Below are 16,033 nucleotides of genomic sequence, written 5' to 3'. Positions count from 1 at the left end.
TTGTTTCGCCTGTCCTTGAGAGGAAACCCCTCTGCTCAGCCACATTATTCTAGTCCCATAACAAATGACACCGCAACACCCCGAGCGCGGCGCCGCTACTTGTACGACGAGTAAACGGCGAGTCTGTTTGGCAAAAATGACTTTCTTTTTGATGTAAAGGTGGCACGCGTGTGGCTGCGCGTGGAGGGGAGGATGTGAAATTGTCTAATGCTGATTGTGATTGTCAAGCGCAGGCCGGCCCAATTATATCACTGAATCTTTGTTAAGCAGGCCTTGAAAATGCCTGACAGTATAATTAATCTTGCCATATGAACAAAGAGACCCTGCTCAATAGTATTGAGGACGCTTATTAAAAATACTAAACACCCTCTGCACCCTTTCGAAAATGTGCGGTGGGGGGGTTGGGGGCTTTTGAAATAGCAAGACGCAAGTCATTATCTTTTTGTTTAGCTTTTTTTTTTAATTCGGAGGTGAAATTGATATCAAGGGGGAGGGAGCTGCGATTTTGCAGAATGATGAAAAATGATGCCTGTGAATACGAGATATCATTTTGAAAATGACGCCGCGCTCTCGTGGAGCTGACGATATACTGCTTTAATTAGAATTTTGCAATGATAAGATACCACATCACAGAGTTTGAGGTGTTATCCACAATCCTTTAATTTATAAAATATAACAACATTACACTCACACTAATTGCACTGTGTGTAAAAATGAATGATCTATTCCTGAGGAATGGCCAGTGTTACTAAAACAGAAATATGATGCCTGCTGGTACAGTGTTAATCTATGGCTGTACTTATTCCCTTATGTTCTGCCGCACTCATTTATATGACACTATGGAACTACTGTAAGGTCACAGCTTTCAGACAGATTAGCTAAATAACCTCTTTAAAGACATTCAAGATTTATAACTTCATCAATAAAGGGACCAAAAAAATGAGCAATCAAGGATGAAGAATGATCTCATCAGCAGAGCAAAGGTTAGATGTTAGTGTGCACTTGACGTCAGTCAAAGTCCCTTTAAGGTAAGTCAGTGTAGATGGAGTAGATACAACGTCTAACAATGGTATCAAAAGATGTGCTTCTTTAGCACACACGTATTTAACTGGTCCAACTAATGTGCATGCAGTGTTTTGTGAAACTAGTAAAAAGACTAATTAATTATAATCTGAAATAATTACACTAATCAGTTGAAAATGGGGCAGTTAGCTACACTAAAAACGACAACCAAAAAGTAGCTAGAAAGTTAGTTTAAGTAATGGTGAAATACGTGTTTATAAATTAAATATATACCCTATCATTCAAAAGTTTGGGGTCAGCAATGTTTGAAAGATGTCTTTTATGCTCACCAAAGCTGCTTTTTAAAATTAAAAATACAGTAAGATCAGTATTTTTAAAATTTCAAACATTTTAAAAATATATTTAAATGATTATAAATAATATAATAATAAAAATATTATTATAATATATAACAGAAATAATTATTCCTCCGATAGCAAGGCTGAATTTCCAGCAGCTATTACTCCAGGCTTCAGTGTCACATGATCAGTTGTGTTGCTTTTTTTTTTTGTGGAAAGCATGATTTTAATTATTTATTTGACTTGCTGAATAGAAAATTCTAAATAATAGCATTTATTTAAAATCATTTGTAACATTATAAATGTCTTTACTCTTAGTTCACTCTTACTCTTAGTTAATCTATTTAATAAATCATTGCGGAATAGAAGTCCAATAAAGTTACATTTTTTATAAAATAAAATAGAAATCTTACTCATTCATAACTTCTTAATGCTAGTGTAACTTTGTGATGATGTAATTGAATCAGATTCACGTTTTTGCTGGCACAAAAACAATAGGCTTTTAGGGGTTTTAAAGGGATGAAAATTCTGTCATTAAGTACTCACCCTCAAGTAGTTCCAAACCCATAAGGCCTTTGTTCGTCTTCAGAACATGAACATTTTTTTATTCACGTTCAAGACCCAGAAAGGTAGTAAGGTCATAGTTAAAATAGTCCATGTGACATCAGTGATTCAACCTTAATTTTATAAAGCTATGAGAATACTCTTTATGCACAAAGAAAACAAAAATAACAACTTTATTCAACAATGGGCCCTATTTTAACGAACTAAGCGCATGGTGCAGGTGCACTTAGGGTGTATCTGAATCCACTTTTGCTACGGCATGCCAGGTGGATGGTCTGAAAGGGTTGCACCTATTTTCTTAATGAGTCATGGGTGTGTTTTGGGCGTAACATGCAAGAAATCAAGTCTCATTCCCTTTAAAAGCCAGTTGTGCTTGCACCATAGTGGATTCGCTATTTACATGGCGGAATTTGCCAGAGCAAGGAGTGAATGCTTCTCCAGAGAGGAAACGGATCTACTCATGCGCAAGGTTAAAGAGTACACAATAATAATCTTTTTTTACGTTGTAATCCTTTCATTCTTAATATTTGGCATGTTTGTGTGTTTCTGCCCATCCCTGTGTGTGTAATAAGCAGAGTGTACGCGCATTGTGTACCCACCTATGGGAGCGTATTACTAATGCGTCAAATAAAAACAAATAAAAAAAATAAGTAAATCCTGTGGCAACTGACTTTAGACAAGGTCAATGATGCAATCATTTTCAGTTGCCTCAAAATAGCAACGCGCCAACAATGCGCCTGAACACACCTTGTTTTCAGACTAGCACACCCATGGGCGAACAGCTGCGAGTGCATTTGCTATTTAAACAATGTGGTGCTGACTTGAAAATGATAACTGCGTCAGGCTGAAACTAGCGTTGCACTTGCGTTGCGTCTGGTATCGCATTGTGCCGCGTGTATGACGAAAAAAAAAAAATCGGTTCACTCCGAGCAGAATCGATATTTTAATGTTTCTATTCCTCTGCTTCCATTCCTGCGTTCAATATTCGCAACGTATCTGGATGCTAAAATATTATTTATTATGTGGTTTTGTACTTCACTTGCATCAGCTATAGCCTATCAGCACAGTGAGGCGGTGGTCACAACAGATTGTACAACAGAGCAGTATAACTTTTTATATGTTTCTTTAACTGTATTTTATTTTGATAATGAACAGGCTGCAATGTTGCAAAAATATGTTGAGGTGTGAGGCGCCAGCATAATGGTCATACCAACGCTGGTTGGTTATAAAGCTAGAAGCAAGACATCATTCAAAACTGTCAAACTTTTGTAAAATAAAGAAAACTAGCATATTTTCAGCCGTTTCATTTTCCTTTCCGTGAACTTTGGATCGCGTCATAATAAACCGAAGCGCTCCAGGTGAATGTGATCTGTTGTATCCATCTTACACTATCTTCAGATAAACTCTCTTTGCCATTGCAACTATGATGAGTTCACAGCGGGCATTTCACACACTTAAGTGTGACAGCAAATTTCAGATATTAAATGGAACGATAAATGGCCATTTCAAATTTTCGATTTTATAAAATGTAATTTCATTTCTGTTTTTGGTTGTGTTCGTGTCAAAAAAAAAAAAAAGGGCCCAAATACCTTCCCTGTCAGTCATGCTACTGTTGTAGCATGTCGAAGGCTGAGAGGAGAGACGGTATTCTGACGTAGAATCCAGATGTGATGGGCCTTGTTTACAAGCAGAGGAATGCACACACATACGTTGTGATACTCTCGTGAACTCGCATCAAAGACTGACACAGAAGGGACGAAATTGTTTTAAAAAAATCGCTATTTTTTTGTTTGTGTACAAAAAGTATTCTCGTAGCTTCATGAAATTAAGGTTAAACCAGTAATGCCACATGGACTATTTTAATGATGTCCTTACTACCTTTCTGGGCCTTGAAGGAATCAACTGCGTTGCTGTCTATGCAGGGTCAGAAATCTCTCGGATTTCATCAAAAATATCTTAATTTGTGTTCTGAAAATGGACAAAGGTCTTATTAGTTTGGAATTACATGAGGGTGAATAATTAATGACAGAATTTTCATTTTTGGGTGAAAAATAAATTAACAATAGGGTGAGCACCAAACTTTAACAGGTAAATAACTACTAAACAACATGCAGTGAATTGAACTAAGTAAACAAACAGGCAAATGGCTCTTTAACTGTAAAGCAGGACTTTGCAATTGCAATGCCTCTATCAAAGACAAGACGGCTTTCTTTAACTGCAAAGTGTGATTCAGTCGCTATATTTAGCATTGAGATTTCTCCCATTCATGTGTACCAGTGGACCATCTCCTCCCCTTTTAACATCTCTGCTCCAGTGTAGCGTAGATTCCCCATGCCTCAGTTCTTCAGGATTACTTAAATCAGTGGAGAGTTCCTCCCCTCCACCTTCCTCCTCTTTTCATGGTTCACAAGGCAAAGCTGCCCCGGCCAACAGCCCTATCAGAACCTCCTCAGTACCGCCACTGGGCCGATGCGAGCAGAGCGCGGGGTGAGATCGAGGGGGCACACAAGGTACCACAGAGGTGGAGATGCCTAATTTAGCAGAAACACCATCTCACGAGCTACAAGCCAGATCAGCCTTGCAACCGCAAAATCATTTTAATATATTCCCAGCGCTACTTGTGAATATTAATTTTAAAAATTAATTATTAATTTTGCCCCTGGCATGGCAAGATATACTCGTTTTAATTAGTGTACCGTACTCCCCTACAATTAAAATATAATTGATGTCCATATATATTGACAGCCGCTGTGATCGCTTTTCTTGCCGGTGTCAACACAGGCAAGGCAGAGATTCTCCCGTCCTCTCCGGTCCATTTAGTCAGCGCCGCTTTTCAGATCCATCCCACCATTTGTGACATAAAGAGACAAAATATGGCCTTGATGCCAGTAATTAGAAAGATAGACACTCTAAACTGAACATTGGGCTTGGCGTTACAAACCGAAGACTTCCTTGCTTCTTTGGCACACAAAAGGTGAATTATTAAAGACTAGTCTGGCTATTTTACGTAATATTATGAAAGTGAAAGACATATGGCTTCTGAATAGTTGTAATCTACAGCATTCACTGCGAAAAAAGAGCGATCAGTACATCATTCAAAATGTCTCTTTTTGTGCTGCACTGAGGAAAGTCAGTCATACGTGAAAGTAAGTAAATCATGACAGTGTTGAGTTCATTGAATTATTGTTATGTTACTACAGGTCGTATTGTTGCACCAATGGTGGAGTAGAAGCAACATGTAGATGTTTGCGTTGTATCTGGGAAATTTAGTGTGATTTGTCGGCCATGTGTGTGCTTCCTTTCCTCTCCATCCAACCTGCTTCCCCCTCTTTCCTTTCCTCTTCCTCTCTCTTTCTGCATGGGGAGGTGGCAGATGGATGTGTGAGAAGCAAGAAATCTGCTTCTGTCCGTGTCAGTTCTGCTCTACAGAGCACTGATAACTGAATAATAATCCCTCTCTCTCACTCTCGTTCCTCTGCACCTCCCTCTTTCTCTTTCTATTCTCAATCCCTTCTCTCCATCTGATCACCCCTCTTTTCTCTTTTACTGTTTATCACATCTCGCTAGTTCATATTAAACTTTCTCTATCAGCTTTCACCATCCACTGTGTTAAAGAGATCCTGTCATCACTTCCTCTCACAGAGCCGCAGGCTGACCAGCAGGAGCACATGTCACAGGGAACGTCTGCAAATGAGCTGTGCAAATAAACATCAAGCTGCTATTTTCTCATTTATATACCTTTTTCTTCTCTTATTAAGCTGTAACAGTGCAGTTCATATGGCATATGGAGAGTTGAGATGTGCAGTTTGAAATCGAGCATCAAATCTCAAAGTATTGAACACAATTGCAGAGTAAAAATGCAAATCCGCTTGTCTAATATAGGCCTGATGCTTCTGATTGGCATGATGGCTGATGGGAAACAGTATGATCATCTCCATTACGACTTTCAATCCTTCTTCTGCCAAAGAGTCAAAAGCACAAGATGAGAATTCACGACATATGCGCATCAAAAATGGTGAAGGGAATGAAAAAAGTGGAATCTTCAGAAGCCATTCTAATGGTGCAGGCAAAAGATTTTAGCATTTAATATTGCATGCGCACTGGGTTTTTGTGCAATTGACCAACATGACATTCCTAAGTGTATAAATGGGTAGCTTTATGATGATAAGATCACTGGCTAATAAGATATTTATGTGACACGCTCACTGACGGATCCATCTCCACGCTGCCTTCTTCACGCTTCAGCAAGCCGGTGAGGATCAAACGCAAATTCACCAAATGGGCTCGTTAAATGGAGAGGAAATTTAATAAATTAGTATTTCTGCTCTCCAAGTCATGAGGAGGAAATCAAACATTTTGGGATTGATAGAGCCCGAATTAGGGTCCTCAAGATACTTCCATTTTTCTTTTTTCTGCTTCTTTCAAACATTCATCCTAAAACATGTTTTGAAATCTGAAATCTGCCATCTCAGCGGCATTTATTAAGGAAAGCTAAAGTGTGGGCAGTGTGTGGGGTTTGAAAGATAAATCTGAGATGTTTTAAGTTTTGATGTTTATACAGGACGTTTATCAGGCACACAGCTCTCACATGTTGTCTGAATTGTTTTATAGGTTTCTCTCGGTCGAGTCTCTTTGTTAATCAGGCCTGTCATGACTAATGCCATGGCTCCTCTCGACATGTTGTGTGTTTACACCACTCATACGCTCGCTGTCATGGTGAGCATAACCCATGGTAATTAGCCTAATGGTGCTAATGAGGGAGCTGACATGAAAAAGCCAGTGTTAGGACAGCATCTGATCGACAGCATTACAGATTTACACACACCGACATGCTTATATGTACACACACACACACACATTGCTACTACTTGCTCATCAAATCAATGATTCTAAACTACAAAAACCGATAGAAACTATAACCTGGAACTAAAATGCAGTTAAAGGAATAGTTCACCCACAAATTAAAATTTTGGCATTATTTACTCACCCTCATGCCGTTCCAAACCTGTGTAAGCTTCTTTCTTATGTTGAACACAAAAGAAGTAAATGACGACAAAATCATTTTTTTTGGCGAAATGTCCTTTTAACCCATCCAGCTGAAGTACACGGTGAATTTAATATATCACACCCTATAAATGATAACGATCACTAATAATAAACTCCTTCAGGGTGATGCAAAACCCTTATCTTGGTTTACTTTGGGATATACTGTATATATAGAATACCACAAATTAAAGGCCTCCAAACAACGATTATTATGTATTTAAAAATCTATTAAGTCTTTGGACTATATACACTACCAGTCAAAAAAGTTTTTGGACAGCAACATTTTTAATGTATTTTTTTTTTTTAAGACGTCTCTTCTGCTCACCAAGCCTGCATTTATTTGATCCCAAAGACAGCAAAAGCAGTAATATTGTGAAATATTTTGTATTTTGAAATGTAATTTATTCCTGTGATCAAAGCTAATTTTTCAGCATCATTAATCCAGTTTTCAGTGTCACGTGATCCTTCAGAAATCATTCTAATATGCTGATTTGCTGTTCAAGAAACATTTATAATTATTATTATTATTATTATTATTATTATCATCAATATTTAAAACAGTTGAGTACATTTTTTTTCAGGATTCTTTGATAAATAGAAAGATCTAAAGTTCAGCATTTATCTGAAACAAAAATGCTCTTGTAACATTATACACTACCATTCTCTCTTTATTTAATAAAATTACAGAAATTAATACTTTTATTTAGCAAGGATGCTTTAAATTGATGACAAAAGTGATGACAAAGACAAAAGATTACAAAAGATTTCTATTTCAGATAAATGCTGTTCTTCTGAACTTTATATTCATCAAAGAAACCAGAGAAAATTAATAAATGTTTTTTGTTTTTGTTTTTTTTGTTTTTTTGTTTTGTTTTTTTGTTTTTTTGGAGCAGCAAATTAGAATATTAGAATGATTTCTGAAGGACCATGCGACTGGAGTAGTGACGCTAAAAATTCAGCTTTGAAATCACAGGAATAAATTACATATACATATTTTTGCTGTACTTTGGATCAAATAAATGCAGGCTTGGTGAGCAGAAGAGACTTCTTTAAAAAACATTACAAATCTTACTGTCCAAAAACTTTTGACTAGTAGCATATAACATATTAATTGCATTTATACAGCAGTTCTTTCTGATCCTCAATATCTGATTGGCTGAGACGTGTGTGATATTTTAGTGATATCGGAACTCCAACGGTTTCACCGTTTGTATCAATCCGCTTGTGGTATTTCTCTCCGCTTGTGGTATTTCTTTGGGTGTCATGGTGGACACCCAAATCCACTATAATTTTATAAGTAATACAGTGTTTGTGTCCTGGAATGTAGTTTGAAGATTTTTGGGCGACAATCAACTTGTTTAGAGTTCAAATATGTGGTCTGTTAATAAAGATAACACCTATTTGCTTTAAAGTTTTTTGAGATGTGAGTTCCAGGGCCAACGGCTGAATCACAGCCTTGCCAATATACAGCCATATCTCATGTATACTCATGTGATATTGCTCATATATGGCATGATTTTTTTAAACATTTATTTCAGATTTCCAAATGCTGTTTATATACACCCCTGACTCTTAATCGGTGAGCATTTGAACCTTCTGTAAAAGTTGCATATGAGTCCTTCAGTTGTCCTTAGTGTGAAAAGACGGATCTCCAAATCATACAGTCATTGTTGGAAAGGGTTCAAATACACAAAAATGCTGAAAAACCAAAGATTTGTGGGACATGAAGGATTTTTCTGAAGAACAACAGGCAGTTTAACTGTTCAGGACAAACAAGGGACTCACGAACACCTATCAGTAAACAAAAAACACTTCAGGTAACAACACAGTATTAAGAATCAAGTGTGTGTGTAAACATTTGAACAGGGTACTTTTTATAAATTCAACTATTGTTTTTTTTTTTTTTTTTTTTTTTTTGGGGACTATATGTGAATTTCTTTTATGTGAAATATCTTATTCAGGTCAGTACTAAATAAACATACATTTTGTATGATCCTCTTATTTTGGTAAAATAATTTATATTTTGCAGATTCTGCAAGGTGTATGTAAACTTTTGACCTCAACTGTATATCCATTATATATACTAATTGTAATACAATATATAGTACACATACACTTTATTATATTACTCTCTATTCTAATATATTACAGTAATACAGTAACTGTAAAATGTGACAATTTGATCATATTCGCACTACATTAACATGAAAGTCTGAGTGATGGAACAGTTGAGTGTGTTTCTGCTTCAGTGTGTGGACTGTAGCACATCCCAGTGCACTGTATGAGCACCATCTGTGTGCAGTGAGCTCTGTGTTCACAGTAGCATACACACTCAAAGAGCGTGAAGGCGCTGTGCACAATAAAAACCATAATGCAAAGAGTGTGTGTGTTTGAGTGGATGAGGACCCAGAGTGCTGCACACATGACACAAGCCATACCCTCAAGTCCATCTGTCACCATGCATGGATATCACGGCAAACCTGCTTTGAAACCCCTCCCTCCCTTCCGCTCTCCCTGTCTACTGTTCTCCCTCTCTCTCTCTCTTCATGTCTCTCTATCTATCTCTCACTATCTCACTCTCCCTCCACCTCTTGTTCCCTTTTCTAAATCTCAAAGGAGCCTGTGTGTACTCTATATTTATTATCCTGGGTGGCACAGTTGATAGATGGGATACCTGCACAATTACAAGGGCACAACATTACCTTTTCCAAGCTGATAGGGTGAAAAACACACTCTCTATCCTCTCGCTCACTGTCTTGTGCTTCAGAAAGGGTGATATTATATTGTGAAGACATCTTCAATTCTAGACAGAAAATACAGACCTATTAACAAAGAGTCTCTGTAACTTAACACAAAATATTTCCCTGTGTGACAATAGAGGGCATTTTGTAGAAAACATAATGGCCTCTCAATTTCAAATCCATTTGCAACAAAGCTCGACTGCAACAAAGAACAGAGCATGGGACGGACTACCTGAGGTAAAGTACAAAAGGTGTGAAGAAAGAAAACAGCAACAGTAACGTTCATAATGTTCCCAAACGCACAGGAAAGTAGCGAAATGGCCACGGGCGTACAAGCGCGACGCAGAGCATTGACACGGGCCCAGAGCATCATATTAAAGGTGTTTCTCTGTGGCACAATGTTAAGGCAGCCAAAGTCGGAGCATTTATCTTTATTCTGCTGAGATTTGTGAAAGGCGAGATTGAGAGGAGGCCGATGATGCAGGGTGTTCCAAGGCGGACATCTTGAAGCGTGATGTTGAGGTATGTTCCCGCTCGGGCAGGGGAGGCATCGACATATAAAATGGTTGTAAATTTGCATTAGGCTCAATCCATCATAGGTGAGAGGGAGAGAGAGTGGGGACAGCGAGCGAGGAGCTGTGTTGTACGCTGTGGAGCAGGCAGCCTCTGACAGATTCCTCTTTAAGTGACTGTGAATGCAACAATTCCACAAATAATTTGTCAAGCGCTGCTGCTGAACTAGCTCTGAACCCTCTTCCCCTCTCTCTCCCTCTATCTCTCTCTCTCAAGGCCACGGCTATAGAGTTGCAATCCTTTTATGGGACAACTCCTAATAAAGGAAAAGAAAATAATTACAGTTTTTGGAGGAAACAGCCAAAGAGATAATACATGCTGCCACAAAAAAAAAAAAAAAAAAAAATCTATGTATTTTTACTATTTATTACTATTAAGCTATTTAATATAAAATATAAATATAAAAATATATATATACAAAATACAATGTATTTAATCATTTAAAATCCCACACCTAACATTACAAATTGTTAAACAGTGAGTTGTAGTCTCTTGGATGGAGAAGCAGACATGGTGAGCTGTAACAAAAGCACATGGTTTGTAAACTACATAATGACAATCAGACCCAAATTAGGAGAGCAAATGAGCTGTTTGGGCTGATGGTCAGCAGAAACTTGGCAGCACTTGATTGCATTTTTGTATTTATGAGCTAATTTCACTGGGCACTTGTGTTTACTGTATACTAATACAGCATGTGCTGTCTTTCAGTCATGGTGTGGCTTTTATTTGAGGGCCTTTCAGGGTTTGGCTTGTTTTCTTGTAATTGAACATGCAAGAGAGACAGATATCGCTTGATAAACTGAAGACGTTTGTTTTGTTCTAGAAAAAAAGATTACGAAACCAAATCAAGCAAACTAACATGGTTACAACACAGTCATTTGTATGACCATCAGAGGAATCTCATAAAACAACAATGCAAGGATGTGTTACAAATGGGTTTTAAAAGCCCAAATTGTTTTAAGGGTAGAATCAAAATAGCTTATTGCTTTTATATAATGGTGCCACTATGCTAGTTTGCAGACTGTGTGAGGCTCTATGTAGGCTACATTTACACAGAAAAATGATGCTATTGTCATGAATATGACATGATTCTAAATACAGTTCAGATATAAAAGAGGTTGTCAACCATACAACCAAACTCACACCCTTAAATACACCCTTAAATATTAGGACACAGGTGAGTGAATATGATCATCACATTTCCAGTTTGAACTATCAGTCAGTGTTGCCAAGTCTACAGTTTTCTCACGGAATTGTCTACTTTAACACAGGTTGTTTTTCAAATGTGCAGATTGAAGTGACCCCAGTAATGTGATATTTAGCCCCGGGAATGTGAATTTTAACAGGGGAACCCTGCCAAAAAATGTGTATTTTAACCCTAGAATGCAATTTTTCTAGGGGCCCCCCTCAAAATGCACTTGGGCTAGATTTGAACAGTGATTGGGCGGATTTTGTTGTGAAAACCTGGCAACCCTGCTATCAGGCTTATTATATTTGTCTGGGTACTATAAATACCACACTTTTTTGAGGCCTTCTCTCTGACAATTAACAACTTCCTAGGGTGTTGGTTAGGGGTGTTGCAATATGTCGGTATTTACAATAACCATGATATGTAAAGGGGTCATTGGATGCCCATTTTTCACAAGTTGATATGATTCTTTATGGTCTTAACGAAAGGTCTATAACATACTTTGGTTAACATTTCTAAATGGTAGTGTAAAAAACACTCTTTCACCTAGTGAAAAACAGCTCTGTTCACAGTGAGCCGTTTCGGTGCATGTCCCTTTAAATGCTAATGAGCTCTGCTCACCCTGCCCCCTTTTCTGCGGGGTGAAGAGCAGTTCTCTCCGAGATTGTAAACTTCAGCCACATTTAGCTGCATTTAGTCGCGGAACTTGTCAACTAGCACATTATTAAGAAAGGCGATGTGCAAAGATTTATTAAAAAAAAACAAAAGCTGCATCTCGATAGATTTGCGCGAACATAGATGCATTTAGGTAGATCATGGGGCACATTCCCTTCAAAAACAAAAATAATCCTTTGTGTCTTCAGCGGCTCAGATGCTGGGAGTAAATGACAATTGCTATGTTCATTATTACATCCATCAACCAAAAACCTCAATCGCTTAGGAAACATTCTTGTCTCACACCTGTGTCGAAACAATGGTGGACAGTTTACAGCTCACTCAGGGTCTAAGGTAACATGGCTGTGTCAATCAACAATCGTGGGAACAGCCTTGGTCGATGTGACGTCACACAGCCAAAAATCTGAGAATGGCTTGAGAAAGGAGTAATGATTTATAGGGATTTAAAAAAATAAGCATTGGGTGGATTTTTATCATCATAGGGTGGTTGTGTACACACACTGCCAACAAACATTTATGTTCAAACAACATGTAAAAGTGAATTTTGCATCCAATGACCACTTTAAAAAATAAATATGAATATTGGTATTATTACTACACATATCAATAAATAAATTCTCCAACATAGTAGGTGGCAGTATTGCTCCTTAACCCTGGTTTCCACCCATTTAAAATGGAGAAAAACGACAATGCAATGTGCAGCCACTACTGCTGCACAAAATCATGTCAATGGAGATGACAGACAAAAGCAAAACACTCTACCAGCACCTAAAAACAGTTAGCTCACCAGTGTGGGAGTTTTTTGGATTCTGTGCAAAAAGGAAGTGCCAAACAACAGTAAGTTCTTTATGAATGCTATCGCACAGTTATGGTTACAAAGTCTCTCTCTGCCTCCCTACATTCATATTTTGAGTGAAATAAATATGATACACAGGGTTTTTTTTTTTTTTTTTTACAACTTTAGTTCTCATCAAATTGTCCTGAAGACCACTAGCGATCTAATGGGCATTTATAATGAGACAAAGAATGGCATTCATCAGAGTAAGCACTGAAATATACAGGACATTTGCTGAAACCTGAAAAGTGTGTTTTGTCAGACAGTCCCTAATATCATATGTATCCAGGAGAAAGAAAGGCCCGATATTGTAGTATTCACACAATAATGACCTCAGAGCTCTCCATCAGCAGTGTTATTTATCAAAAACAGGCTGTGAGCGGGGTGAAGGATGTCTCTTATCTTTTCCTGTCAGCAGGGACATTAGTCATGGGAAAGTTTGGCTCCGGTCTAGGCGAAGGGGGTCCTTGTTGTCATTTTAAATTGCTAATCAATCACCAGATCAGGTGCTTCTGTTGACCAGATTACATAGAGGGGTGCCGTGAACACGCAGGGCCATTTGCAGAGGGTTTGGCCCATGCAGATGAGGCCGATTGAGCGGTTTAACATTGTTGATCACACAGTGAGGGATGGGATGAGGGGGAAAGCGAGAAGGAGAGAGAGGGAGGGAAAGAGCCTTAAGCAATGACTTCTGAGAGGGCAAACCGAAAAGGAAAAAATGCTCATTCATCATTATTGTCATGGGCTTTCCCAAATGATAACAATTTGTCTTCATCCTATTTTTAGACAATGAGACACAATAGCCATTTGGCCAGATGGGATAGCAGCCCACCATTGCAATATGTTACCTTTTCCTTTGATGTCGGTGTTTAATTTCATTATTCTGGATGTTTCAATGTCATTACAATCAGCTCTGTTCAACACATTTGGATGCTAAGTGCTAAAGCTACATATTCTTACAGAACGCTAATAACCTTAAAATCACATCAGAAACGACTCTACCTAACATTAAGTTGAATATCTGACCCAGAAAAGCATAAGCAGTGAACAGGATCTGCTTCAGACCAACAGATTCAGTGGGGCAGATAGACTGGGACTTCTGAAAAGCAGGTGGCCAGTACGTGTGGGTCCTTCTAATGGGAAAGAGGAGGTCAAAGTTGTGACTGAGAGGGATGAAGACAAATGATACTGAGAGAAGATGTATAGAAGTGGTATAATTGACATCTAACGTGTGTGCTGACCCTCTGACTCCTGGGGTTCAGCAGGCCACTAAATTAAAGGCCGGCATTAGTTTACCCAATGGGGAGATTCAGATTGAGCCAGTTTGAGAGAACTGAAAATCAATCGCAAGAGTAGTTGAAGTTGAAATTCATTATTTGCATTAAATATAGTAATGTTTTAAAGGTACAGTTCACCCAAAAATGAAAATTCTGCCATCTCACCCTCATGTTGTTCCAAACCCATAAGACCTTTGTTCATCTTTGAAACATGAATTAAAGGAGACAGTTCACCCAAAAAACAAAAAAAAAAAGATGTTTATCTGCTTACCCCCAGGGCATCCAAGATGTAGGTGACTACAACCAAGATTTTTAACTCAAACCATTGCAGTTTGTCACTCATATAATGGTAGTCAATGGCTACCAAATATTTGAGAGTAAAAAAAAAAAACATACACAAACAAAACCAAATTAAACCCTGCGACGATACACTGACGTCCTAAGACATGAAACGATCAGTTTATGCAAGAAACTAAACAGTATTTACATCATTTTTTACCTCTGATTCGTCACGTCACTCATTGTTTACACAGTGCACAATGATGGAAGTCAACCACTAAAAAACATGCTTTTACTACATCAAAACTTTATTTTATTAGTTAATTTCCGTAAGGGCACCTTTACAAATAAAAAGGACACATACAATGATCTTGTTCACATACTTCTGTTCGATGTGAAAAAACCATAGGCACAGCTGATGATATCAGTGGTATGTGATCCCCTCCTGGGTCTCTAAAATCATCAGGGGAAAAATGATCGCTGCAGACCCTCCACAGTTTTAGAAAGTTTATGGGGGTGTTGATATCCAGCCAAAGAGCAAGCAACCATAACTTCAAGCGATCAAGCTCAGAAGTTGGGAATTGGTGAAAAGTCAACAATCCCGCATAAGTTTGCTAGAAAACATAATCTTTTAGCTTTAAATCGATTTGAGCAATCAGGATATGCGCAAGTAAATACCATTTTGAATAGACGTCATACCCATCGTCATATCTCTGTGCAGTGTAAACAATGAGTGACGTATAAGCGCAGATCGCGTACACATGTCACACGCAAGATGCTGTGCATGCGCTCAGGACAGTAAGACATAGCGGTGAATCACAGGTAAAAAATTATATAAATACTGTTCAGTTTCTCGCACAAACCAATCGTTTCGTGTCTTAGGACATCAGTGTATCATCACAAGTTGCAGGGTTTAATTTGTTTTTGTTTGTGTATGGTTTTTTTTTACTCTCAAAGATTTGGTAGCCATTATATGACTGACAGACTGCAACGGTTTGAGTTAAAAATCTTCTTTTGTGTTCTGCTGAAGAAACAAAGTCACCTACATCTTGGATGCCCTGGGGGTAAGCAGATAAACATCAAATTTTCATTTTTGGGTGAACTATCCCTTTAAGATATTTTGATGAAATTTGAAAGTTTTTCTGGCCTTTCTGCAGTAACATTGTAAAATATAGTAATTTAAAACAAATGGTTTCGATTTTAATATATTTTAAAGTGTAATTTATGCGTGTGACGTAGGGCTGCACAATTATGACAAAAATCATAATTGTCGATTATTCCCTTGAAATTGTAATTGCGATTATTATTTACAATTATCACAATTTACATTGATTGGTTAATCACAATGTTGTTCCAGGGTCAACAAAGATGTTGATCCAGGAACATGTCATACTTGGTAAAATCAGGTTCTGTGTGCAGGCACTAGTGTGATGGCAGAACTGGATTTTTAGGATCCATTACTTTACATGTTCATTCAGAAGTCATTCTAATAT

The sequence above is a fragment of the Labeo rohita genome, chromosome 7 (assembly GCF_022985175.1).
Source record: "Labeo rohita strain BAU-BD-2019 chromosome 7, IGBB_LRoh.1.0, whole genome shotgun sequence".
In the NCBI taxonomy this organism is placed as follows: domain Eukaryota; kingdom Metazoa; phylum Chordata; class Actinopteri; order Cypriniformes; family Cyprinidae; genus Labeo; species Labeo rohita.
Note: the sequence above shows the minus strand (reverse complement) of the source record.